Genomic DNA, 27,613 nt, shown 5'->3' on the forward strand with positions numbered 1-27,613 from the left:
CTGCCCAGGAAGGTGTCCTGGGTCCCAGCACCCAGCCCGGCCCAGGCACACACCAGGGGATGGGAGAAGGTGCCCCTTCACCTGAAGAGCAGGGCCGGAGAGGGGCCACTGCCAGCCTGGGTCTGTGCTGGGAGCCAGCTCTCCTGGAGCATCTCTCTACAGAGAGCCCCACCTGGAGTCAAGTCACTACTGTAGTTGAGGAAACTTATTTACAGGGCTCTGCTGTGTGTGGGAAACTCATCGTGGATCCTGGTCAGAGCCCAGGCACCCCTTCTCCAGGCTCTCCTCACACATCTTCCCAGTGATTTGGGAGGATGTTTTGCTACAACACGTCTAGTTTTCTGCTTCCTACCTTCCTGCACCAGAGTTAAACTTCGAAACACACATACATTCCCTCATCTTTTTCCTCTTCCTTCTCTCCCATCTGACTCTCCCCTCCACTTCTCTCTCTCCTTCTTTTCCTTCTTTTTTTCTTAAACGGGATAGTGATATCTGCCATCTGCGCTTTGGGCTGTTTCAAATGAAATATGTAAGGAAGGCTTCAGCAGAGGCGTCGGGGCACAGGGGTAAGGGGAGATGCCCAGAGGGTGTGCGGCCCCGTATCAGTGCTCCTCAACCTCCAGGGAAGGAAGTCGGCCCCAGGAGGCCCTGCGCCCAGCCTGCCCTGTCCGTGGCCTCTGTCCTTTTAGGATCTTCTCAGACACTGTCAGTCGATAAATACTGAGAAGTGAGGTGTGGTCTGAGATGAACATGGCTGCAAAGCGCAGCAGGGAGGTGGTCCAGGAGGCCAGGCAGGCTGGGTGCTGGTGGCTTTTCAGGGGCGGAGCGGGGACAGTAAGGATGTGGCCAGAAGTACAGAGACCCCAAGCAAAGCCCCATCCAGGAACTCCTCTGCGCTGAAGGAGCCAGAGGGCTCAGACCTTTTGGTGAACAGTTCGCTGCTGAGACTGGAGGAGGGCAAAGGTGCTCTCTGGGGGGAGATCCTGGGGGATCTGCGCAGAGGTGGGCTGCCCTGAGGGCCTCCCTGGTTCTTGGGGGGCAGCTGACAGGCAAGTGCAGCCCTTTGGCGGCAGCCCGAGGGTGCCTTGCTGCCCTCAGGCCCGTTGCCTGTCAGAATCTCTGTGAAGCGATTGGTGGTTCCCTGCAGACAGCAGTTTCCAGATTCAGTGCCGTGTGTGCTTGTGGGGGAGGGCTGACCTCTTCCTGGACCTGCACGGGCAGGACAAACTCTCGGGCCCTCCTTTCCCCAGGCCTCTTCTTGGTCTCCGAAGAGAACGCCTTTCTCTTCCTTCATCTATGGAAGGGCCCCGCCGTCCAGTTGTTGGCACCGTCCCCCAGCCTGGGTCTGGAAGAGCCAGGCAGCCAGCGGCCGCGGGACTGAGGATGAACAGGATGTACTCCCTTTGTTGCCTGTGAACAAGCAGCTCCGTTCTGTTGTTTTATTTTATGTTCAAACAGGCTTAAAAACACTTCTTGACACTCATCTCCCAAATTGTCATTTTTTTTGAGATAGTTGACGAGCATACACTGTGTCTTCCAGAGACTCTGATTTACACCCTGTGGTGGGCGCTCCCAGCACAACTCTGACGCTTGATCCTGACTCGGCACGGTTCCCTGACACTCCTGACGACCACTGGCAGGGAGCTGGGTTTCAGACCATCCTGACAACTGCTCCTCCATCCTGGCGAAACACAGCAGCTAAGAAAAATGTGCTGCAGAATAAGAGAAAAGGACGCATGATCTCTTTTTTTAAAAATGTGTTTCTCAACATGTTCTCTGGCATAATTTCTGCACTTGTGGATAGTGCCTCTCAGCCTTTCATGAAATTTCTGCCTCTTACAAATGTGGAAAAAGCAGAGGCTACTTTGAATTATAAAGGCAAGCTTTAATCTAGTCCAAGAAGCTGGGGGAAATAGACTGCTTTTCTCGCTTTCAGCCCCATTTCCCTCCCTAATGTTAAATATGGGTTTTTCTCCCATTTTAGAGGGTTTTCTTTGTAGAATATGAATGAGTTATTTACTGGGTAACAAAAAAACAAGGCTTTTAAGTACAAATGGAGCTTTGGAGATCTCTCAGTTTGAAAGACTGATCTCTGCATAAACACAACTGTTTCTCCATATTGCTGGGAACTCTGCATCCAGCTGTTGGGCCACAGTTTTCTATTACGATTTTTATAATATGAAACTCTGGCTAATAGCTCAGCAGAGAAGTGTTTGGGCGCAGTAGCAATAGGGAAGTGTTTACATTGCCTTATCTGTGTTGATGAGCAAACAATAGTAATTTTCTATAGAGTTGCTCTAATCTGATTAATAAAATTAGGCATTGCATATTTTCATTCCTCTACATTTTTCTGAGCTCATGTCAACCAGTAGCCTCATTTCAATGCTTCAGTTTTCCTTATTAAATGTCTGGTTATACTTGTTGCCTTTTAAGCGCAAAATCTTAACAGCAAGTCTTCCTTTTCTCTGTGTGTAAATGAACGACGTAACCAAGACTGTCTGCCACGGGGATAGTTTGGAGGTCACTGTGCACCTAGGGCCTTCCACTCGGAGTGACCAGGTGTGGAAGGATGGAGCCATTGCCTACAGAAGTACCCTTTGGGGCCTTCAGAGCCGGACTGCTTGAGGTGCACATCCCTGTAGATGGGGCCTGTAGATGGGGCGTGTGAAACCCTCCTTCCCTTCAGCCCCACCCCACCCCAGGGTTTTAAGACAAAGCCGGATTAGTGAATTCATGGCCTGACAGGCTACACTCCACATCCGCATGCACCTGTCCCTGGCGTCGGCCTGGCCACGGGGCTGGGAAGTGCAGTTTCCCGTTGCTCATGGCCCATGAGCCCATCCTGCCTGCTGTGATGGGAGAGAGGAGAGTGAGCTGGACGCGGCTGAAAGAAACATTGCTCAGATGCAAAGTCAGATGATTGTCTTCTCTAGAAAGCTCCCTATTAAAAATCTACATGGCTATTGAGAAGTATGCTGCTGTTTTGTAATTTAAGTTAGGTCATGTTTAACCTCTATAATATCTGCTTAAAAACCCTGGATATATTTTCTGTCTATTTCTATGATTTACTTAAGTGGCACTCAGTTGCAGCTTCCATGTTAAAATCAGTGTATCAAACAGCATGCCTGCTCTTCATTCTCATGCTACATTTTTCATTTATTCTGAAGGTCAGATGAATATGTTCAAATTCTGTTCGCATGTTGGAGTCAGAACTGAAAAGACGACTTAACTTTTTATAACTTCTAAAAGAATCATTCAGCGTCAGGAAACTAGCCTGTGGGAGTTATGGACAAATGCACAGTCCTGAATATTTTCAGCTATTAAAAATGAGTAAAAGGGATGACAATTAGAAGGGTGGGTTATGATTTTGGAGACCTACTCTTTTATCACGATGTATTCTGCATCCTTGTTCTGGTTGTGGAGGGCAGTATTTTGTGCCATTTATGCCCTCACTGGCTCACAACACACAAAACCCACGTTATATTTGACATCAGGCTCAGTGCCTGTTGGTGGAGGACATGGAGCCAAAAGGAAACGGGATTTCCTAATAAGGCTTTCGGCTTGGCAGAGGGTTGTTGTGGGAAAGACACTACATTCGTTGAGGCAATTTCTTCCTCTTCACTAAGAGTGTTTTTCTCTATTTCTCAAGCAGTGCTGAGTTATGGACATGTTTGTAAACTGTAATGTTGCAAGTTAGATAGCCCTCTCTATCTAAAATCTCAACCTTGTCATGCTCTCTGCCCCCTTTGCTGCTTTATATTCTTTCCTTATCACTTGTACTAATTAACATACTCTGTATTTTACTTATCTTTCTTATTTTGTCCCCTCTCCCAGAATGTTACTCCAGGAGGGTAGATATGTCTGTTTAATTTACTGGTGTGAACTACACTCAGTACTTAGAACAGTGCCAGAGTGTACAGTTAATATGTGCTGAATGAAATAATGATGCTCAGAGCATAGTTTTTATATAGTAATACATCTTTTGAAATTAATTATCTTTTTAAGAAATAATGAAATTGTAGTTCAACATAAAAAAGTCAACCAGTGTAATATACCACATTTTTAAAAATGAAGGAAAAAAACATGCTTATCTCAATAAACAACAAAAAAGGCATTTGACAAAATCCAACATCCTTTCATAATATAAACACTTAAAAAACAGGTGAAGAAGGGAACTTCCTCAACAAAATAAAGGGCGTTTATTAAAACCCACAGCTAACACCATACTCAATGGTAAAAGACTGAAAGCTTTCCCCCTAAGATAAGGAACAAGACAAGGATGCCAGTTTCACCACTACTATTCAATATCGTACTGGAAATTCTAGTCAGAGCACTTAGATAAGAAAAAGAAATAATAATCATTCAAATTACAAAGAAGGAACTAAAACGATCCCGATTTGCAGATGACATGATCCTATTGTAGAAAATCCCAAAGAATCCGCACAAAAGGTACTAGAGCTAATAAACAAATTCAGCAAAGTTGCAGGGAAGAAGATTAACACAGAGGAACCCATTGTTTCTATATGTGTGCAGTGAACAATCTGAAAGGAAATTAAGAAAGTAATTTTATTTAAAATAGCATCTAAAAGAAGAAAATAACTAGAAATAAATTCAACCAAGGAGGAAAGACTTGTACAGTGAAACCTATGAAACACTGCAGACAGAAATTTAAAGAAGCCTTAATTAAATGGAAAGACATCATCACATATTCATGGGCAGGAAGACTTAATATTGCTAAGATGTCAGTACTACCCAAAACGATCCACAAATTCAGTGTAATCCCTATCAAAATTCCAGCAGCCTTTTTTTCCCCCAGAAATGCAAAAGCTGATCCTCAAATTTGTACAGAATTGTAAGGGGTCCTAAATAACCAAAATAATCTTGAAAAGGAACAAAGTCAGAGGACTCACACTTCCCAATTTCAAAATGTATAAAGCTACAGTAATCAAAACAGTGTGGTACTGGCATAAGGATAGACATAAATTCTATTCTCAGTGGAATAGAATTGAGAGTCTGGAAATGTATACCCATACATCTATGGCCAACTGATTTTTGACAAGGTTTCAAGTCCATTCAATGGGGAAAGAATAGTCTTTTTAACAAATGGTGCTGGGACAACTGAATTTCCACATGCCAGAGAATGAAGTTGGAACCCTACCTCATGCCAGATGCAAAAATTATCCTATTAAGAGTTAAAACCACAAAATTCTTAAACAAAAAGATAGAGAGAAATCTTCATGATCTCAGATTTGGCAGTGGATTCTTAGATATGATACCAAAAGCATGAGCAGCAAAAGAAAAAATAAGTTGGTCTTCATCAAAATTAAAAACTCTTGTGCATCTAAAGACATTATCAAGAAAGTGAAAAGACATCCTACAGAATGGGAGAAAATATTTGTAACTCATATATCTGATAAGGGCTTACTATCCAGAATATATAGAGAACTACTAAAACTTAACAAAAAGACAACCCAATTTAAAAATGGGCATAGGACAGCAAAGAAATGATAAACAAAATGAAAAGACAACCTACTGAATGGGAAAAAATATTTGCTAATGGTATATCTGATAAGGGGTTAATATCCAAATGTCCAATATAAAGAAGTCATACAATTCAATAGCAAAACCCCCAAATAATCCCATTTTAAAATGGGCAAATGACCTGAATAGACATTTTTTCAAAGAAGATATACGAATGGCCAACAAGTACATGAAAAGATGCTCAGCATCACTAATCATAAAGGAAATGCAAATCCGAACCACAATATCACCTCACAGCTGTCAGAATGGCTATCATCAAAAAGACAAGAGATAACAAATGCTGACGAAGATGTGGAGAAAAGGAAACCCTTGTGCACTGTTGGTGGGAATGTAAGTTGGTCCAGTTTCTATGGAAAACAGTATAGAGATTCCTCGAACAATGGGAAATAGAACTACCATATGATCCAACAATTCCACTTCTGGGAATATATCTGAAGGAAATGAAAACACTGTGTCAAGGAGATATCTGTACCCCATGTTTATTGGCATTATTTACAGTAGTCAAGACATGGAAACAGGGGCTTCCCTGGTGGTGCAGTGGTTGAGAATCCGCCTGCCAATGCAGGGGACATGGGTTCAAGCCCTGGCCCGGGAAGATCCCACGTGCCGTGGAGCAACTAAGCCCACATGCCACAACTACTGAGCCCACGTGCCTAGAGCCCGTGCTCCGCAGCAGTAGAAGCCACCGCAGTGAGAAGCCCGCGCACCGCAACGAAGAGTAGCCCCCACTCTCCACAACTAGAGAAAGCCCGCGCGCAGCGATGAAGACCCAACACAGTCAAAAAAAAAAAAAAAAGTCATGGAAACAACGTAGTGTCTATCAGCGGATGAATGGATAAAGATAATGGGGTGTGTGTGCGTGTGTGTGTGTGTGTGTGTATGTCTATGGAATATTATTCAGCCACAAAAAGAAGGAAATCCTGCCATTTGCCAAAAGATGGATGGACCTTGAGGGCGTTATGCTAAGTGAGATAAGTCAGACAGAGAAAGACAAATACTGTATGATTTCACTTATATGTGGAATCTAAAAAAGAAAGAAAGAAAAAACCCTCAACATAGAAACAGAGATCAGACTTGTGGTTACCAGAAGCGGAGGGTGGGTGGGGGAATGAGAGGGAGGTGGTCAAAAGGTGCAAACTTCCAGTTATCAGATAAATAATAGCAAGGAATGTAATGTACAACACGACTGTACTTAACACTGCTCTATGGTTTATATGAGAGTTGTTAGGAGTGTAGATCCTAAGAGTTCTCATCACAAGGAGAAAAACCATTTTCTTTTTCTGTTTTTGTCTGTGTAAGATGACAGATGTTAACTAAACTTACCGTGGTAATCATTTCACAGTATATGTAAGGCAAGTCATTATGCTGTATACGTTGAACTTATTCAGTGATGTATATCAATTATATTTCAATCAGACTAGAAAAATATTTTAAAAATAAATATCGAGAAGAAAATCGGGCAAAGGACTTGAATAGGCATTTCTCCAAAGAGGAAGTGCAAATAGACAAAAAGCACGTGAAAAGATGCTCAGCATACTAAGTCATTAGGGAAATGCAAATCAAAACTACAATGAGATACCACTTAGTAGGAGGACTCTAATCAAAAACTGGAAAATAACAGGCACTGGCAAGGATGTGGAGAAATTGGAACCCTTGTGCATTCCAGGTGGGAATATAAAATGGTGCAGTTGCTGTGGAAAAGTTTGACAGTTCCTCAAAAGCTAAATGTAGAACTACCATATAACCCAGGAATTCTACTCCTAGGTATAGACCCCAAAGAGTTGAAAACAGGAATGTGAACACATATTTGTATACCAGTGTTCATTGTAGCATGATTCACAACAGCCAAAAGCTGGAAACATTCCAAATGTCTATCAACTGATGAATGGATAAATAAAATGGGGTATAAAATGGAATATTACTCAGCCATAGAAAGGAATGACATTCTGATACAGGCTACAATATGGATAATTCTTGAAAAACTTCATGCTAAGTGAAATAAGCCAGGCACAAAATGGCAATTATTGTGTAATTCTACTTATATGAGATACCTAGAATAGGCAAATTCATAGAGACAGAAAGTAGATTAGAGGTTACCAGGAGCTGGGAGAGGGGAGAGTGGGGACTTACTTGGTTGCAGAGTTTCTGTTTGGGATGCTGGAAAAGATTTGGAAACACATAGTGGTGATGGTGGGACAATAGTGTGAATGTAATTAATACCACTGAATGTATCTTAAAATGGTTAAAATGGCAAAATTTGTTACATATATTTCATCACAAAAGATAGAAAAAAGAATGGAATTATTTGGAATGGAAATAATGTTGAGTTTTATTTCTCCTTCTCCAGTCTGTCTCACAGATCTGGGGATCGAAAGAGATTGAATAATAAACTCCTTCTTCTATGACTATATATGACAAGAAAGTAATATTCTGTGGACCCTCGACATCTGAAGGGATGTACCTGAAGACTTTTGCAGATCTCCAAATAGGAGGCTGCAGAAATGTTTGTAGAGTCTCCTTCTGTCCAGAATTTTCAGAGAAATAAGCGTTTCCTGTGTTTTTTCTCACCCTCAAGTTTAATGGTCATGTTTCATGAAGAAATAACATTTTCAGCATTTTGCAAGTGTGTGTAAGGGTGGTTAGAGAGTAAAACTGTCAGGGTGAAATGCAGGTCCCAGCCCTCCAGCCACTCCCTCGCCAGCCTGGGGGTTGAGCACAACCCTTACAGCGCACGACTCGGATTCAAGCTGGAGCAAAATGGCCCAGCCTGAGGCCCCTGGGTCGGAAGCTCCACGAACGATGCGGTCACCTTTGACCCACTGGGCGTGGGGCATGGAGGTACCTGCAGTGAGTGGATGGCTCCTCGCTCTCGAGGAGCTAAAACCACAGCCCTCAATCTGTGCCTGCTCGTGGTGGTTCTGTGCAGAAGTGCTTTCCAGGGTTCTGAGTGGAAATTAGGAGTGTGATCTGAAAAGCTCTGTGTTGCCGTGGGGATGCAGCTTCTTGCTTCTGTCACCCCATGCCAGTGCTGAAAGACAGGGTGAGAGGAGGTCATGCCCCCCTCCCCCAGTTGACGCCTCCCCCTTGGCCGCAGAAGCATCTTCCTCACTGGCCGGTGCTGTCCCTGCCCTCAGCTTCCATCTCTCCCCAAGGTGCTGGGAGGCCAGCAAGCCCACTGCGACCCCTCCCGGGACACGTGCCCCTTCCTCTTGCTGCCGATGCTGCAGCCATGCTCAGTGCTCCCTGCTCCCTGCCCCCTGCCAGGCTGAGAGGCGGAGAAGCTTGTCTGCACACCCTCCTCCGGGGTGCTTTCCTGAAGGTGCAGAGCTTTGTGGGAAGTCCTCTGGATCACTGACAGTGGCATCGTGGGTATGCAGCCCTTAGTGTGTTCCAGCGACGGGTGCTGGTCTCCCTTTGGGCTGATCTGTGGCCTTTCCATGGGTCCCATGCCTGTGTCTTACGACCAGTGTCTGTCTCAGACTGAAGGCTGCCTTTTGTAGCCTCAGAGGGGCCCAGCATAAATGGGCATCTCTAAGACTCAGACTCACGACTTTGATCTGGTTGAGGCCAGGTGCAGTCGTCATAAAATGTGGATCAGGATCCCGCTGTAACAGTCTGTCGCTGCATGAGTGCTGCACGCATGAGGATGTGAAGCACTTAGCAGGCTCCCCCACAGAAGGCGGCGGCGTCACCATCAGGAAGAAGCCAAGCACTGCTTTTCTTTTTTAAGGGGGAGAAAGAGGGAGGAAAGGGCTGAGGCACTTTGGAAAAAGGTTCTCCAATTTTCCATGCGTCAGCTGACTCCATCCTCTGAGATTCGGAAGACCCGGGATGTTCTGAGCGTTTGTGTTTCTTACGAGTGTGCAGATGCTGCTGCTTCCGCCGCCGCCATGTTGCAGGGACCACGCTCTCGGCAGACTACTCGGCAGAAGCACGAGGGAGCTGGGGAGGCAGCAAAAGAGGGGGTGCCCGATGTGTGGCTTCCGTTCTGCCCTGTGAAACACGCTGGAGTCTGAACAAAGCAGCAGCGCCGTGGAGGCTGCAGGAGCCTGACCTGCAGAGGCTGGAGCCGAACCTGAGGGTGTGGGCGCCCCCGGCTGACGCACAGCCCCCGAGATGAGACGGGCTCCTCCTCTGTTCCCGTCCTCACTGGCTTCTTACCTAACGTGCACCTGCCTAGCGTGCCGGACCTGAATGTTGGCAGGAAGGGGATGGAGAGAGAGTTGAAGGTCAAGTGCAATAATATGGTTCATTTAGGAGTCATAGAGGTCCCAGGTCAGTGCACTACAGAATTTTATATTATCACGTGTATAATCTTGTTCCACAAATATATTCCATATTTGTTGTCAGTGGATGAGGAGGGGCAGGTTTCTTAGTTCACAGTGGGCATTTATGAGCAAAAACACATCTCTTTTCCTTTGGTGATATGTCTACCTGTTTTTAAAAAATATTTGGGGGCTTCCCTGGTGGCACAGTGGTTAATAATCTGCCTGCCAATGCAAGGGACACGGGTTCGAGCCCTGGTCTGGGAAGATCCCACGTGCCGCGGAGCAACTAATGCCATGCGCCACAACTACTGAGCCTGCGCTCTAGAGCCCGCGAGCCACAACTACTGAGCTTGTGTGCCACAACTACTGAAGCCCTCACACCTACAGCCTGTGCTCCGCAACAAGAGAAGCCACTGCAATGAGAAGCCCGCGCACCACAACGAAGAGTAGCCCCCGCTCGATGCAACTAGAGAAAGCCCACACGCAACAACGGAGACCCAACGCAGCCAAGAATAAATAAATAAATAAATTAAAAAAAAATTTTTTTTAATAAATAAAAATGTTCAAAGATAGTGTTAAGTTTTAATTTACTCATAACCTTAGTATGTCATTATCATTCTCTGAACAGCATTTGTTTGTAGAAATCAACATTAATTAAGCTTCTCAACTGAAATGAAAATACTTTACAGGAGTATAGCAAATGCCCCACCCCACCCCATCCCCGCCCCAGTGCGTCAGATGGATTTAAACACTTGAAGGCAGACTATAGTTAACGAAAAACCAAAACTAATTATAGCTTAATGATCATATGCCAGGTGAGTTGTCATCTTGCCCCACTTGCAGCCCTGGGTGGGAAGGGACGCGCATGCTGCCTGGATGCTTCCTGCCCTCTGCCCTCTGCCCTCTCCGCCTTCTCTAGTTTTGTTGTAGGCACTTGTCCATCGTCGGGGGTTTCTGAATGAATGCAGCATCCCAGAAAAATTCAAACACTTTCAGGGTTTTGGCATCCATAGGTCAGGCGGGATGTGTCTGACTCAGCATATGCTCTGGCGGTTCTGAGGACTCAGGCTGATCTAGGAAATGGGTGACCGGGGACTCCGGGTGTGGGGTTGGCTCAGGATTCCAGTTGAGTCTATTCATTGGCAAGAGTATGGGTCCTGTTTGGTCTGGGGTTAAGGGGTTCATGGTCTTCGGGCAACCGCAGTTTTGGGGCCTGAGTTTGCCCTGGGTCTGCCATGGCCCCTTCTGGTTTCTGGAAAGTCCCTAACGTTTAGACCAGTCGAGTGCTCACCTGTCTCCAAAGGGAAATAGGGCAGGTGGGTGAATCCAGGGGTGTGGATGTGGTGCTGTTTTCAGTTCTGTGCTTTGCACTGTTAACCAGACCTTTTTCACGTGGGCTGGACAACTCTGCCTCCCACTTGAGGGAGTGCCAGGTTAGCTGTGGCTGTTCTGTTCTGGGTTAATTAATGTCGTGTGTTTTGGGACTCATGTCCCAGAGGCCTTCATGTCTTAGGGTGCGTGTGGGTCCTTGTTACCCTCTTAAGAAACATGAGACCTTATGAATGGCCAGCAAGACCTCGCCCCAGCACCCAGAGCTCACAGCTTCATCAGGAAAGAATGAATCCACGTGAAACATCCCAGTGGATCTGATGAGAAAAGGTCCGCTTACCGAGGCGTCACGGAAAACTGTGTGATGGTACCTCATGACTGGAGGTGGGGAGAGGCCACTTCTGGGAACAAAACAGCATGTGGGGAGGAACAGAGATGGAAATGAGGACGGCGTGTTGGTGGTGGTGGAAGGCTGGTTTCACCAGAATGGAGTTTGTGGGGGAATAGGCACCATAAATTGGATTAATCCGGGGCTCAGACAGTGAAGATCTTCCAGCCCATGACAGCATTAACCCTCGATGTGGCCCCTGGACGTGGCTTCTGAGGGTGGGGTCACTTTGTTGTGAGAGGCTGCACACTGGCCTCAGGGGCCACATCAGATCCAGACACGTGTTTGGTTTACTGTATATGCTGTTGTCTCTGAGGGTTTTAAAAATTATGACTAAACTGTCAACATTGAAAAAAATAGGAGATTTCACTTTAATCTGGTCAAATTTCTCTTTTGAAAAATGGGCAGATGTAGTAGCCGTTGGGCTGGCATTGTTGGTGGTCCTGGGTGGGGGTCGAGGAGCAGCCAGTTCTCCTCCACGTGAACGACAGAGGCTAAGGGTCTTTTATGGGTGTCAAGGGGGTCTCCCCCTGTTCTCTCCCACCCAGCCCACCTCACTCGCTGAATCGCGGGCCAGACAACTGGCAGTGAGTGCATCTGGCCCTGCATGTGTTTGCCTGGCCTAATATTTTAAAATAAGAGAATGGAGTGATGTGGATAGTATTTGTTAGATTAGATCATGCCTTATATCAGAAAAGTTCTCTACTGACTAACTTTTTTTGTCTTATCCTTTTGGATGTATCAAGTAAAGTTGCTTATGCAAAACGCATGAAGGGGGTCAAAATAAATAAGCCCTTGGATGTAACACACGGCATGGTGACTGCAGTTAACAAAACTGTATTGTGTACTTGGAAGTTGCTAGGAGAGTAGATCTTAAAAGGTCTCATCACAAGAAAAAAATTGTAACTGTGTGTGGGGATGAATGTTAACTAGACTCACTGTAGTGATCACTTCACAATAAATACAAATATAGAATCATTATATTGCACACCTGAAACTAATATAATGTTACGTGTCAACTGTGCATCAATCTTTAAGAAAGGTTATTACTTAAATCAGTTTTTACAAACATGTTTGAACTTAACCCCACAATTGGACTAGGTTTTTTAGGAGACTAAATTTATATTAATGCTTTAATAATTTGGTGGAGTTTTTCTGAGGTAAAGAATGAAAGAAGGAGCACCAGGAGTGAGAAACCCTGATTGTGCCCTGATTTTCCCCAAGAGGGGAACCCATTTTGCCTTCCAGCAAGATGGCTATGGTGTTAGATTTCCTTTCCTCAGTCTGGGTGAAGCAGGGGCTCTGACTTTCCCAGGAAGAGGTGTTTGTGGATGGGAAACAGGCCTGCCTGGGAAAGTAGCACCGCAGCTCCTCCCCACCCACCCATCCACCCTTAGAACCAGTGCGGAAGCAGGAACGCTTCCGGGGAGGGTAGTTTGTGCACCACCTGGAGGCTGAGAGCTGTGAAGCTGACTGAGCAGGCAGAGCAGCCTGTGGGTGGGTGCTTAGGGCAGAGGGGGGTGCTTTCGAAAGCTTTAGGACTATGGACAGAGGACTGGAGGCATTTTCTAGTCCAGCCCCCCTTTTTTCATAGCTGAGAAAAGCTGTGGTCTGGAAGCGAAGTGGTGAGCCCAGGGGCTGTTCAGGTACAGATGTGATACCACTATTCTGACCATCAGGTCATCACTCCTCTTGGTGAGCTATGCGCACATTTAGGAGGGAGAAAAGCACACGCCCTCAATCATGGGCAGGCCAGGGCATCCTTCACGTCAGTGCAGGCACCGTGGTCGGGGGGACGGCAGTGGCTTTTCCTCGGTCCCTGGCTCTGATGCCCCGTCTCAGGCCAGCCAAGGGCACCAAAGGCGCGTTCCCTTCATCCACTGTTCACAGACCCCCTGGGCTCCCTCTGTCCTGCTCTGGACCCACTTCTGAGAATCGGGTGCAGGGGAACAGCACAGGGACGAGGCAGTGTCCCCTCCTCTCTGACTGCCTGGGCTTGGACTGTGCGCTCTCTCCCCGAGGCCTGGTGGCTCTGTGTCATCTGAGAACCTTGTTAGGAGCCCGGAACCCTGGGCCCCCCCCCCAGACCCACGGCATCCCACTCTTCCCTTGAACATGGGCTCCGGTGGTGAGCGTGCACGTCCAGGCTGAGATACGCCACCCTGGGTGAGCCCCCAACTCCTGTTTTCCTTCCATCCACTCTGAACATCAGCCAGGGTTCTGGTTGGAAAACAGTCCAGCCGTGCCAGTTCCTCACCTAGAATCCTCACCAGGCTCCGCGTTGCTTACCACACACGAGCCCCTTGGCAGTGGCCCCCACATGACTTCCCGGCTCCCCTCGTCCCTCTGTGATCTCCTGAGTCCCTTGCACTGATTGGCTTGTGGAGGACTCCCCTCCCCCCCACCCCTCGGCTCAGCACCCATCCTGCTTCAAGGCTTTGCTAAGACTTCGTCCTCTGGAGCGTCATGCCCTCGTGGGCTCTATGCCTGCTGTCCACGTGGCCCTCGGGCTGCTGTGATGCCAGCATGTATGTGCTTTCTGCAGGGTCACAGGCTGCTCTGAGGGTGTGGTGACAGCCCCCATAGCTGAGTGGGCTGTTTCAAAAGAGCCACAGCTGTGGATTATTAGACCCCAAGTTCAGCATCAGGTTTTCAGCGAGAAAAGCTTGGGAGTCACTGGTGTTGTGCATCCCTCTGCCTGGAGAGCTGCCTGGGCCTTTCAAAGGTTTCTGGATGAGGATCTTCTGCAGCGGCGCTGGGTGGCCTGGCCTGCCTTCATGATGCTGGTTTGAGTGGCGACCAAGATAAGCCAAGCCCCTGAGCTTGGAGATTCTGGGAAGTTCTTTGTAAATGTCTCACCTCCTAACGAGGTCTAAACCGATATCCTCTGATTTTGCCTTTTTAGAAATAGAAACTTGGGTGCCCAGACCTCAGGAGGAAGGAAAGAACTGCTCCCAGAGATTTGAAGGCTGTGGTTGGAGTGGAGTCTGATGTGGCTGCGGGTTTGGGGTCATCCGGGGACTGGGGAAGGGAAGGGAGAGAGGCTGGGCCTCGGAGGGGCAGCTCTGTGTCACCATCCCTGATGCTGAGTGTTCGGGGAGCACAGAGGCCCGCGTGGAGGGGACGCGTGCAGACAGGAGCTGCAGACTCACAGGAAGCACAGTAGACCGATAGGTGTCAAGGTGAATGACTTAAAGAGTGGACTTCATCATATAGTACTTTTCAGGATTTAAAAAACTAAAGATTTGTTCTAACAAGCAGGGTTAGGTGCTTTTTTGGCTTCTTTATTTTAGGGAAAATAATCTCTCATGATGAGATTATATGGCTTCCTTGCCTTGAAAGTTACTTGGCGTAAGACACTGTCAAGCCACGCAGGCACTCACTTCGGCTCTCATGGCTGGGTCTTCTGGGTCCGGCCGACTGTCCCAGGCACATGTATCACCTCACACGGGGGCTCCGGCCATGTCTGCCCCTGGGGCTAGAATGCCATGTGCAGTGTTGTTGCTGTGGTTATTGATTTCTATTTTAAATGAGTCTGACATATAACTATGTAATTGTAATTTGGAAAATCAAATTAGGCTTTCTTATTCTCATTGGGGAATTATTTGATTACTTTGGCAAAGGAGGGAATCATAGAGTAACTTATACCAAAATAAAATTACTAAAAATATTGTGTAAATGTTTACTATTGTGTAAAAGTTCAGTATTTTCAAATTTTTCCTCTTAATTAAAAACATCCTGAATAGAGCTTCATAATGTAGAAGAATTTTTTTAAGTTAGATTTGGGCCATGACATGTGATGACACGTGTCGGAAACAAAGGACCAGAAGTAGAACATAGAAAGTCACTTCAGCCGCATACACACCCACATCCCCCACGTCCAGGCTGTCGCCACGTCAGCCAGAGGGGCGCAGCCAGCATCAGCATCTAAGGAAGAACACACGGCGATCACCTGAGCAGAAATCCAGCGTTTGGTGAAGCCCTGTCAGCCTTCCCAGGAGATCTGACCTGGACGCAGTGAGCGCGGGTCTCAGGGCCCCAGGCAGACGTGTCTTGCGGGCGGGGAACTGGCTTCAGTCCTGAGCATGTCCAGCTGTCCTCCGACTCCTTCCACAGCCGTCCTGAGCTGGGTGGGCTCACTGCCTCCTGGGAAGAGGGGGTCTGGCTGAGGAAGCGTGGACGAGGAGACCCTAACCCATGACTGCTCGCTGGACAGACGAGGTGATTTGCACGCAGCCCTGAGGAGCAAGGTCTCTGCAAATGGAGGCTGAGGTTGGACTCCGGCTGTGCTCCTGCAGTGGCCTGACTTCTTAGGTTAACCCTGGGGTTAACCTGGCCCAGGGCGCCTGGGTGCCCTGCCCGCTCACTGGGTTCTCACTACTGACAGGCTTAGGTGCTTCAGCGCTAGAAATGTAATAATTTTCCCCATACGTCAGATAGTACTGTGTGATATAATTTTTATATTATGGACCCAGGGTAAATAATATCACCACTAAAAAGAAGAACAGGAAACATCAACTGTGATTGAAAATACAAAAAGATAAAGCCTTATTAATTGCTTTAAAGGGAGCCTTTTCCCTTCTTTTCTCCTGACTTAGTGTTGTAGTAATCCAGAAGCTGCCTCTGCTGAAGTAGCTGTTGATAATTACCTAGGGTCTGAGATGTGCCAGACACTTGGAAAGATCAAGAACTAAGAAGTAATCCTGGAAACTGAATTTTAACCTCACTATCTGCTCTCCAAATACTAACCAGATGGAGCTTTGGAGACCATCTAATGAGGAATTAGTTACCAAATACACACCATTATTTCCCCAGGCGCCCTGAGCACTGTTAGCATGGCCAGTGCCAGGTATGAAAGCTCTTGCATGTTGCTGATGTAGTTCCTGGGGATATGTGACATTATAGGTGATTTTCACATGCAAAATAATTTTGCTACACATTTATTTTGGTTATTATTACTTTTTTATGAGCTATCCCTAAACTGAAGTGAAACAGTTTGCTTTCTCCAAAGAATTGGAAATGTACTCGCTTGACTGAAAACAAAAGCCGTGTGGAAAGGTTGCAGATGGGTTTTGTCACATGCACAGAAAACCCATAAATTGTTCAGGAGAAGGGATATGATGTAACCAAAAGCGACCAAAGCTCGTTCTGCCAGAGAGAGTGAAGAAAGGACACAGAGATGGCAAAAGAAGAAATGCCGCGTGTGCCTTGTCCCCGTCTGCAGTAGGCGTTCTCCAAAGGCTGGAAGCAAGGAAAGAGCCCTCATTCCCATTTTGTCTCTCTGTTTTTAAATTTTTTATTGAATTAGTGTATACATTAGAAAAGTGCATATATCAAACCCTGTATTTTTTATACATTGAACACCTGTACTAAATGCCACTGAAATGTTCACTTTAAAGTGGTTAATTTTATATTAATGTGAATTTCACCAAAAAAAAAAAAAAAGAAGCAGTAGCAGAACTGGACCAGCCACCTACGGAGCTCCCTCGAACTGGGTTTTTGTGGGAATGTGGGAGCAGAATTGTGGGAGCCAAGTGGTCTCGGTGTCCCCTGGGGCGGCAGACGTGAGCTGGGTGGCACCTGGTGTCCTCAGGCCTCGTCCTCCAGCCGCTAGTGGGGGCGGCAGTGGTGTTACACTGAGGCTTCAGTCTGCATTTCCTAGATGACTTAGTGACTATTTCCTATGTTTATTAGTCATTTTAATTTTTGTAATTCTATTTTAAATAAAGACCTTTTTTTCCTTTGTAAAATTTCTATGAGGGCAGTCATTTTTCTTCCATTTCCCAGCCAGACTCCAGCTCAGCAAACTTACAGACTTTGGTCCCCATCTCCGGGAAGCATGGCACCGGCCTCCATGGTGGCCTGGCGCCCATCTGGCCTGGCCAGCTGTTCACCCCTCTTCTCTGCGGGATGCCTGCAGGTGGACGTTTGGCTGCAGGCATCCCGCAGGCTTTGCTGCTTGGTTGGAGCCCAGGAACGTGGGGGAGAAACACGGAGATTCACCTTCTGAATGAACACGTGGGTCTTCAAGAGTCACCCCCACCATTCAAGGAGCATAAACATGACCTTTTCCTGGCCAGGCTTGGCCTGCGGGGCCGCAAGCCTTACAGAACGACGAACTGCATGTCTTGAGTCCTGCCTGGATGCCTGTCCACCTGTATTCGCTCTGCTGTGGACTGACAGTGAATCGGGGGCAGAACTATGCAGCAACGTCAGCGATCTCTATTGTGTTGTTACATCCATAAAAGTTAGTATGCGGTGCTTGATACAGCCAATCAAGCCACTGGCCATCCACAAACTGGTGGTGGAAGCACCTCTTTTTCTCCGTCAGTGACTAATGCAAGCCCCTTTGTCCTGCACAGCCAGTGACCCAAGAGCACCAATGTGCTCATCAGCTTTGGCTGACAAGGCACAGACCTTCACACTGTCCCCTAGTAGTGGACTGAGAAAGAGGAGATCCATTTTCTTGCCCTTTAGTTCTAGATCCTATTCCTTGTCTGTAAAATGGGTATAAAACTCACCTTTGGGCCCTGTGACATTAACTTTATTACTGCCTACATACAAACCTCGGTACACTCCAGCACTGCTTCTGCTATAAAATCAAAGGTTAGCATCTTAACCACAGGTTACTATATTACACTTTCCACACTACTGATCTTTAAAGGAAACAGACACAAATTAGAGTCTTTTTTTTTTTAATAAATTTTTTTTTTTTTTTTTAATTTTTGGCTGCGTTGGGTCTTTGTTGCTGTGCTCAGGCTTTATCTAGTTGCGGTGAGCAGGGGCTGCTCTTCGTTGTGGTGCGTGGGCTTCTCATTGCAGTGGCTTCTCTTGTTGCAGAGCATGGGCTCTAGGCGCGCGGGCTTCAGTAGTTGTGGCTCACGGGCTCTAGAGCGCAGGCTCAGTAGTTGCTCCGCAGCATGTGGGATCTTCCTGGACGAGGGCTCGAACCCATGTCCCCTGCATTTGGCAGGCGGATTCTTAACCACTGTGCCACCAGGGAAGTCCACAAATTAGATTCAATGGTTTTCAAACATATAAAGTACTGATTCAGCTTTAAATGTGTCTGTCTTAGGGCATCTGACCAAAGCCTCTGTCTTCAAGCTGGACACACACACATGCCTGTAAGTGAACATGATGCATGCACTCTGTGAGAGCCAGTGACCGCCAGCCACCAGGCTTGGGTTCCAGAAAAAATAATTCTTGGAATTTTAAAATTATCCCACGTGCCTTCCAGGTAGACATTTGTAACAAAACAGTCTCATATCAACACAGCACATCTCGACCCTTCATTGTTAACGTCCCTACATGGTGTGCAGCAGGCTGAACAGGGTCTCTGCCTTTTCCATTGTGGGAGGGGGGCCCCACAGGGACTGAGGGACGCGCCATCTGTGAAGCACAGGGAAATGAGTCCTGAGTCCTGAAGACTGTCAGGAATTAGAGGAGATTGTTAAGATCGTGGGAAAACAACCACCTTAAAGTCAGGCGGCCTCCCTACCCAGAATGAGTATAGTGGGGTCTTTGTGTGGAGGTTGGGGTGACCCAGGTGCCCCCCATCCTCACTCTCAATTCTAGTAAAAGATTTTCAGGGGCTGAGGTTTCACAGTCAGTAGCGCAGCCTCATGCTTCACAAGTCTTTTGTTAAAGATATTAATACCATCTTTCCATCTGACCTAAATCTTTCCTGTGGAAGTTAAGCCATGTTTCCAGTGGAGATAAAGAATCTAGGAGATAGAAATTCAGCTTTAATGTGTCCAGTTAAATTGGGGGTGTTTAGAGTTAGGGGACTCGAGTCCACACTGAACTGGGTCCCATCATGTGATGGTTTCAGAGAGAAAGACGTCACACGAGTTTGACTCTTGGTTTTGGTGTTCGAGTCCAGGTCTCCGTGTTGAGGTCAGTAAAGGGATTGGGAGGTGGGGGGAGAGTGTGATTTCAAGGTTTGTGGTGGTTATGGCCACGCTGCTGTGTTCCGTTGGCCCGGGCTGAAGCCAGCGTGTAGAAGGTCAGGTGCACGGCCACCTGCTCCAGCACGTCCGGAGGCGGCCAGGCCTGCAGCACCGCCGGGACATGGTCACCAGGCAGCACGGGATCCAGGCTCCTCATTAATAATCTTACAACTGTGTTTTTATTAGTTTAACAAAACATTAAAAATGTGCATATGTTCAGGAAATGCAGTTAAGTAGGATGAAATGATGAGTTTTAAAGCTCTAATGTTCAATTAATTAGTAATTTCCATCCAGCCTGTCGCCGCCTCATACTGGATGTTCTCTGGTCTAAGTAAAGTTTAGGCTCTCAGCTCCTGGGAACTTCCTATCGCTTCTCTTCATTACTGCTTTAAAAAGGGGTCTTTTAGCGTTTTTAAAAGGGTGAAAGCTGTACACTTTAAACCTTTCTTGTCATAACATGAGATCAAAACACATTTGGGGAGACTTAATTTTCTTTCATGTGGCAAAGGTCCCCCTCTGGGGAAGAAAGGAGGATGACTTCTAAAAACCAAAGCTACGGTGAGAAGTATTTTGTCAACTAGGGGGTGGAGGTGGGGGCAGGAGAGGTCCTTTCAGCTGTCAGGATAGAGGAAGCCCTGGTGAGGGCGCCACTGAAGAGACCCTTCTGCCCACATGCCTTCCCAGCCATGGGGACCCTCCCGGGCCCTTCCTCTTTCACTCTCAGCTCTCCTTCCAATGTTCTTTTTGGGACGAGCAGTCAGGTCTCTCTTCTGCCAGTGATGCAGTCATCCCCCTTCATCCACGGGTTTGCTCTCTGTGTTTTCAGTTACTGTGGTCAACCGTGGTCCAAAAATATTACATGGAAAATTCCAGAAATAAACAATCCATGAGCTTTAAGTTGCCCACCGTTGGAGTAGCTTGACGAAACCGTGTGCCCTCCTTCCCAGTATGTGAATCACCCCCTGTGCCCGTGTCCCGCCTGTTAGTCACTTAATAACCGTCTCAATCAGATGGACTGTCATGGTATCGAAGTGCTTGTTTTCAAGTAACTCTTATTTTACTTAATAATGGCCCCAAGACACATGAATAGTGATGCTGGTAATTTGGATAGTCTCTTACTGTGCCTAGTTATAAGTTAAAACTTATCACAGGTAAGTATATATAGGAAAACACAGAGTATTTAGGGTTCGGTGCTATCTGCGGTTTCAGGAATCCACTGGGGGTCTTGGAACATATCCCCCTCGGATAAGGGGGGGCGATGTGAAAGACAGCACCTTTGTCCCATTGCTTCCCGCCTCCAGTTCCTGTTCCCGTTGACAGTGGATTACCTTCCATTACTTTCCTGATTCACAGGGAAGTTTGGTTTCCCACTCAGAGGCACACCTCTGGTGTATAGACATGTTGTCCAAGACTCTGAAATTTGGACAAGCTAGGAATGACTTGAAACTCTTTCTGTATGGAGGATGCTTTGCTCTTTTAAAAAACATTCAGGAACCACTGTGCACGTGGTCTTAGCAGCTGGCTGGGCTGGGCAGCCCTGACCAAGACCCTTGGCACATGTGGGGAGTGGGCTCCTGGTTCTCCCTCCCCATACGGCGATGTAGGCATGTCAGAGCGCAGACGCAGATGGAGGGTTTCGGGCCTCAGGTGTTTGTTCCTGTGGTTCACACACAAATTGCCCTCAGTGCCTTTAGGGGAAGACTTTGCCTCGATATCATACTTTCTTGCCCCTTCCTGGAATAATACCTGTGGGAGGGGAACATTATTCCCCACTCTCTGGTGAGCGGAGGTGAGACTGGTGAAGGCTTTGACCGTGCCTTGTAGCGGGTCCTTCATGAACTCGTGTGAAGATGGGCACTCAGGTGCTGACTCCCAGAGCAGAAGTCCTGTCTTTTTAGCTGAATGAAGGCTGATGTCAGAGGCCTCATCCAGTAACAACAGGGAACATTTAAATTAAAAAAGCCTTGAGCATTTCTGTCAATGCTTCTTCTCTAAGCTGATCTGCTACAGCAGAAATGTGCATTGTCCACGGTAACCGCAGAGATGGACCATCAAGGGAGGCCCGTGGGTCCCTGCACTGTGGTGCCGTAACTTGTGAGGCCATAAAGCAGGTCGTCAAAAATGGATGGTGGAGCAGATTTAGATTTAGTTTTCTGGACGGGAGAAGAAACTTGGCAATCTACTATGTTTCCAGATATTACAACTATCAAGGCAGCTTGAAGTGGGTTTCAAGACCCCCTCCCATTCTCACCGAGAGGATGAAATGGAGGAAACCCCAACAGTTTCCAGATTTATAGCCACTAGGACAGGCAGTTGCAGAGAGGGGGAGGGGGGTCTGTGTGCGACCCAGGGTGTGTGAAAGGGATTGCAGGAGGCCAGAGTTGCCTTCCTCATCGTTCAGGGAGACTAGGGGGTGGGGAGTGGGGCGGGAGGCTGACTCTTTTCCTCCCATACCTGCTAACGTGGTTTCAGCAAAACCCTGACTTTCCCATCTTCAATCTTAAACAGGTACAGTGGTTAAGTATTAATATTAATGAGCATAATAACAATAATAAAACTGGCAGCAGCATCGAATGAATGTGGTCTCCTGTGGTAGAAATATTTACCCAATGTGTCCTGCCAGTTAGAGAGATTTTGGCATTAAACCTAGACATTACCTCATCCTCCTGGGCAGACAGCCGATTGCGATGCTAAGCAAGTCTGCAGAAGTGAAGAGCTGCGTGTACCTGCCTGATTGGCTGCATAGCCCAGACCCTGGTGGGAAGCTATTTCTTTGAGCGTCTCTGTCTGTCTGTCTGGGTCTTACCCTTAGTTCCTTTCTTTCTCTCTCCAGCCCTCCTTAAGGTTGTCATTGTCTATTTTCAAATTGCTGATTTTTTTTTTTTTAAATCTTGAAGGGCACATTTTTTTAATCTTGAAGGGTACATTGCGAAAAGGTCTGCCAGCCAGGTGGGCAGGTATTAATACACATAGAGACCTGAAAGATCAGAATTAATGGGAGGAAAAGTGAAGTACCTGTGTGTGTGTGCATGTGTGCTTGTATGTGTGTGTGCAAACGTCCCCACACTCAGGCACATATGCTTCTCTCACTTTGTAAGAATCAGAGACAGGTTAATGAAACAGGTTTCTTGTTTTGTTTTGGTTTGTTTTAATTCATGATAAATACACGGGGCATTCCACAATGAAGGAGGTTTAATTTCAAGATTATTAGCAACTAAAATAATATTTTGAAACATTTGTAATTATACTAAAATGTGTTTTTGATACTTCTAAGAAAACATAACAGTTAAAATAATTTATTCCACTGGCCTCAAACCTCTCTGAAATTAGTACTGTATACAGTATAGAAGTTCTAGGTAAGCACAATAGACAAATCTGAGCTGGAAAGTAAAATCTTTGGGTAATGTTGAAAATATTGAGAAGGCTTTGAATTGTCACTAAAGTACCAAATATTCTGTAAGTTTTCCAAAAAGGTTTTGGAAAACCATGCTTCTGCTCCTAGGACCAGCTTGCCTTTTGTTTTCTTTAGATCTTGACTCAAACTTTCACATCACATAGGTTTTGTGCTATTACTACTAAGTGACTTAGTTTTATCAGTTGGTGTCGCATCTTCTAAAATTCCTAAATCGCCTCCGTGTTGGCCCTGATTATTAACCAGCTCTTAGGACTGTACTGAGGTGCATTTTGTGATAATTTTTTCTAAAATGCTCTTATTTGAGTTTAAGTTGTACTAATTTCTTTACACACCCACAGGTGAAGACTAATTATTGGCCTGAGTATTACCAAATTTTTGTGTATGAGGTTCATTCCAGCCACTAAGTCATTAAAAAAAAATGTTAGTAATGTAAGTACTAAGCTCATAGATATACAAGATGGCCATGTAGTAAATTCTGAATTCTTTTCTTTTTTCTTTTTTTTTTTTTTTTTTTTACTAAGTCTTAGTGCATGTGAAGGTACATATGTTTATACAGCCTCAGATCCATTCACTGACAGTATTACTTTTTTTAAAATTTATTTATTTATTTTATTTTTGGCTGCGTTGGGTCTTCGTTGCGGTGCATGGGCTTCTCATTGCGGTGGCTTCTATTGTTGCAGAGCATGGTCTCTTGGCACGTGGGCTTCAGTAGTTATGGCGCACAGGCTCAGTAGTTGTGGCTCATGGGCTCTAGAGCGCAGGCTCAGTAGTTGTGACGCACGGGCTTAGTTGCTCCGCGGCATGTGGGATCTTCCCGGACCAGGGCTCGAACCCGTGTCCCCTGCATTGGCAGGCAGATTCTTAACCACTGCACCACCAGGGAAGCCCATAAATTCTTAATTCTTAATCGCTCTTTACAGAAGACAGATATATCTTGGCGAAAAGATGAAGTCGCTTCCTGCTGGTGGCAGAGTGGGCCCAGCTCTGGAGCTCACTTCTCACGTGTTCTTGGCCATCTTGGGAGGGACTGCCCGCGGGGAGCGTTGCCAGGGCCCAGCCTGTGGAGGTGATCTGCTTAAGGAACAGGTCTTCCCGATGCTTCGGGCGGATTCCGACTTACCCAGGGGCCTCCGAGAGCTAGCTCAGCTGTCGGGCATCGTCCCTGGAATGGGTGGTCGTCCCTGGAGCGGCCCCAGGTCCACAAGCTGAGCCCCAACCTCCTCAGACGGCTCCCTAAGGCCCCGTGGGGTGGGTCCTTTCTGTCCTGCAGGGACTTCATGTCCAGATGGTGGTTGTCGGTCAGTGGACACAGCAAGCGTCTGCTGTTGTAGAAAGAATTTGGAGGAAATGTGTGAGAATGAAGGGCAACAGCAGAGTTTGGTGTGTGAGTCAGGGTTATTTGCTTGTATTGACACGAGCGTGAGTGCTGAGGGTGTTATGTGGAGCTTTAAATTTTGGCTGTGCGTGAATTCTGTCTCTGCGTTTATCTGTGGCCACTATCAAATGATGATGTGTGATACGAATGTTTACAATTTATATACTGGAGAGGACACTAAGAGGTTTTTCTTTTTTAAGTTATTTTACTCCATGGTTTTTCCCCTCAGTTACATGGAAGATGGCGCAACATACTGTTATAAATGGTGGTGTTGAAGAACTCAGAATCTTGTGCTCTGGCACTATTCCTTGTTCTGTGCAACCTTTGGAAACCCCTTTCTGCAGACGGTTGGCAACATGCATCCCACCACCAGGTACCAGAACACGAGCCGACACGTGTGAGGTTCCCTCTCTAAGTAAAAATATCTTAAAGACTCTAAATGGGAATTGAGACTTTTTAATATCTTCTGCATTTTTCTACTTTAAATATCAGATAAGGGAAACAAATATGAAAAGGAAAGAGGAAGAAGGATCAGAAGGGGCTTTCTTGCTGCAAAGGAGACTGTGGGTTCAGTTTAAGGCAGCTCCACATAAACAGAAGGATCGAGGGGGGCGGGGAGGGATCCACGTGGGCTGGAGGGACCAGACAGCAGAGCCTGGGCTGAAGTGGATTTTGTTTCATTCTGGGAGGGCATTGTAGACTGTACATCAGCAGAAGATGACAAAGGAAAGGCCATGCTTTAAAGCAGAATATCCATCGTCTTTAAGTGAGCAGCTGCGTACTCAGAGATAAGGAAGCTGTGTAGAAGACAGATTTTTTCCTTCTGTGAGAGGCAGGAGTGTGAGGCCTGGCCTGGCTGTGGGTTAATAATCCGGTGGTGGTGTTCCCATGAAGATGCCCCATTCCTTGCCGTTGCTGTTTGTGATGGATTCTGATTTGGGAATATCCATGCTTCCTGCCAGAGGACCGGGCTGGCTATGGGCGGGTGGGCAGAGAGGGTGGCTTGGAGTCCAGAGAACTGGCTTTGGATTCCAGCTCCACGATGTGGCTTGGACAAGTCGCCGAGTCCCTGTCTTACACGACATGGTGAGACCCGGACATGGTGGGGACTCCAAGGTATGGTGGTTTCTTCTGAGTAAAGAAGTGGAACAGTGTCTCTCTGTTGCCTTAGGCAGTAGGAGCAGGTCACTCCTAACCTCCGTCGTGGCTTCTGCAGTTGTCCCCGACGCCTTCTCTGTGGCGCCGTACTTTGGCGGGTCCCTCCGGCTGCCCGTCTCCCCGGCCCCCGCAGCTGTTTCTTCTGTGCCTCCGTTTATGGTGGAGTCACATCTTGCTTCAGGCACGGTCACTTTCCATTTGCTTTTATCTTGGTGGCCGGTTCTCTCTTCTGATTACCCATCTCTGGGGAGTGTCTTGTGTGTCCCTGGGAGGCGGGCACAGCAGCTACCGCTCGGCTGTCTGGGTGTCGCGGCGGCTCCCAGAAGTGCCGTGACTGGTCCCAGTCATCCTCCTCGTTGGCTGATCACACAGCGACCTGTGGGCCCAGGAGCTGGCTGTCCGCTGGTGCTTCCTGCAGGTAGTTACACACCCTGACGGCTGCAATCTGAACCCTGTTGCTAGGCGTGGTGTTATTTAACTAAACTGTGGTCACTGAAGTTTCTTCACATCTGAACTGTGTAAAGCAAGGGCAGCCTTTCGGTGTCCGTGTGCAAGAGAGTCACTCGTGTACCTGCCATGAATGATGTTGCTGAGACGCGGGGATAGACAGTTATGAAGCGTTTTCCAAAGGGCCTGTGCCAGTTTACACTCACCAGCGGTGAGTTCCTTCTGTGCCTCACCAGCACCGTGAGACTCTGATTTTGTCAGGCTGTCGAGGGTGAAAGAACGACTCACTGCAGCTCTAATTGGCATCTACCTGCTATGTTTATTGGTTCTGGTTTTTCTTATGTGAAATGCCTCTTCAGGGTTTTTGGCCCATTTTCTTGTGGGTTGTTTGGGTCAAGATCTGTGAAGAGTCTGAGTTCTACTGTAGTCACCAGTTTTAGGGATGCTGGCAGAAGACCCCAGACTCCTGGGTTAGAGACTTTATTGCTCATAGAACAAAGAGCATGAACCTCGGCAGAGTCTCAAGTTTCCCTCGTCTGAGGCCCCCGGAGGTGACCACTTTTCACTAAGTTCAGGGACAAATTTTGTTCCACTTTTTCTAGTTGGATGACTCCCCTTCTAGGATGCATGTAAATAACGGACCGGTTACTCCTCCAAGAAGCCCTCTGTGTAACCCAGGGGAGCTTCATCTTGGAGAGAACCTGCAGTGACCTGACGGTTACAGGATCTACTGCTGGTATTTCCTTAGACATTCTGAGGTCTCCTACAGCCACCTCTAAGGGGCAAGTGACAGTTTTGGGGAGGGTGGCAAGAAGCATAGTCCTGGGGGCACGTGAGGGGCCCCTGGAAAGAAAGTGGTGTTTACCGTTGTTGGGCAGTTTTTCTCTCCAGCTGTTTTTAAGATCTTCATATATGATACTGTGTTCTCCCTATAATACATCTGCATAGACTTCTTTTCCTCTACCTCCTCCGCCTCCTCCGCTCCTGCCCTCCCCAGCCCCCCCACCTTCACCTTCTTTTCCTCCATGTTTTGTGAGATTCCCAAATCTGTGGACTGTTGTCTTTCAACAGTTCTGGAAAATCCTCAGCTTCTGCCTCCCCACGTACTGTCCCTGCCTTGTTCTTTCTTTTTTCCTGTGATTTGCTGTTAGTCCTTCTGACTCTGTCCTCCATGGCTCATCCTCTTCTGTGTTTTTCATTTTTGTTTTTCTGTGCTTCATTCTGGATAATGTCTTCTAGTCACTCCTGAGCTGTGTCAATATATTACTAAATCCATCCAATAAATTTTTGTTTAATTTATTATATTTTTCATTTTAGAAGTTTTTTTGGTTCTTTTTCAAATTGGTTTGGTCTTTTTTAAAAATTGTGTCTTGCTCCTTATACAACGTTTCCAATCCCTTCTTTTTAACACATTAATTTTATACCTTCTGGATCTGATACTTTTCATTTCTGAAGTCTTTGTGGGTCTTATTCAACTTTATGCTTCTGCTGGCTATCATTCATGGAGCTTTGTTTCTTGTTTGTTGTGCGATTTTTTTTTTTTAATGTGAGCTTGTATTTCTTAGAACTGTATCTATGGGAATTCCTGAGGCCTAGGCTGAAGGTGGGTTCTTCCGGGGGCTACATGCATCTGCATCCTCCAGATACTTTGGTGCACCCTCACTCAGCTTTGGATCGTACCATTTTTTCATTTTCATGAGCTCCAAGTTGTTGTAAGGGTATTTTATAACCAAGTATTCTTGT

At 46.7% G+C, this 27,613-nt stretch overlaps 1 protein-coding gene across 1 annotated transcript in view; it reads left to right on the forward strand.

Moving 5' to 3' along the window:
* The window catches only part of LDLRAD4 (low density lipoprotein receptor class A domain containing 4), a 297,449-nt gene that overhangs the window by 204,549 nt on the left and 65,287 nt on the right, over positions 1 to 27,613 (forward strand).

Source organism: Eubalaena glacialis, chromosome 15 (assembly GCF_028564815.1).
Source record: "Eubalaena glacialis isolate mEubGla1 chromosome 15, mEubGla1.1.hap2.+ XY, whole genome shotgun sequence".
In the NCBI taxonomy this organism is placed as follows: domain Eukaryota; kingdom Metazoa; phylum Chordata; class Mammalia; order Artiodactyla; family Balaenidae; genus Eubalaena; species Eubalaena glacialis.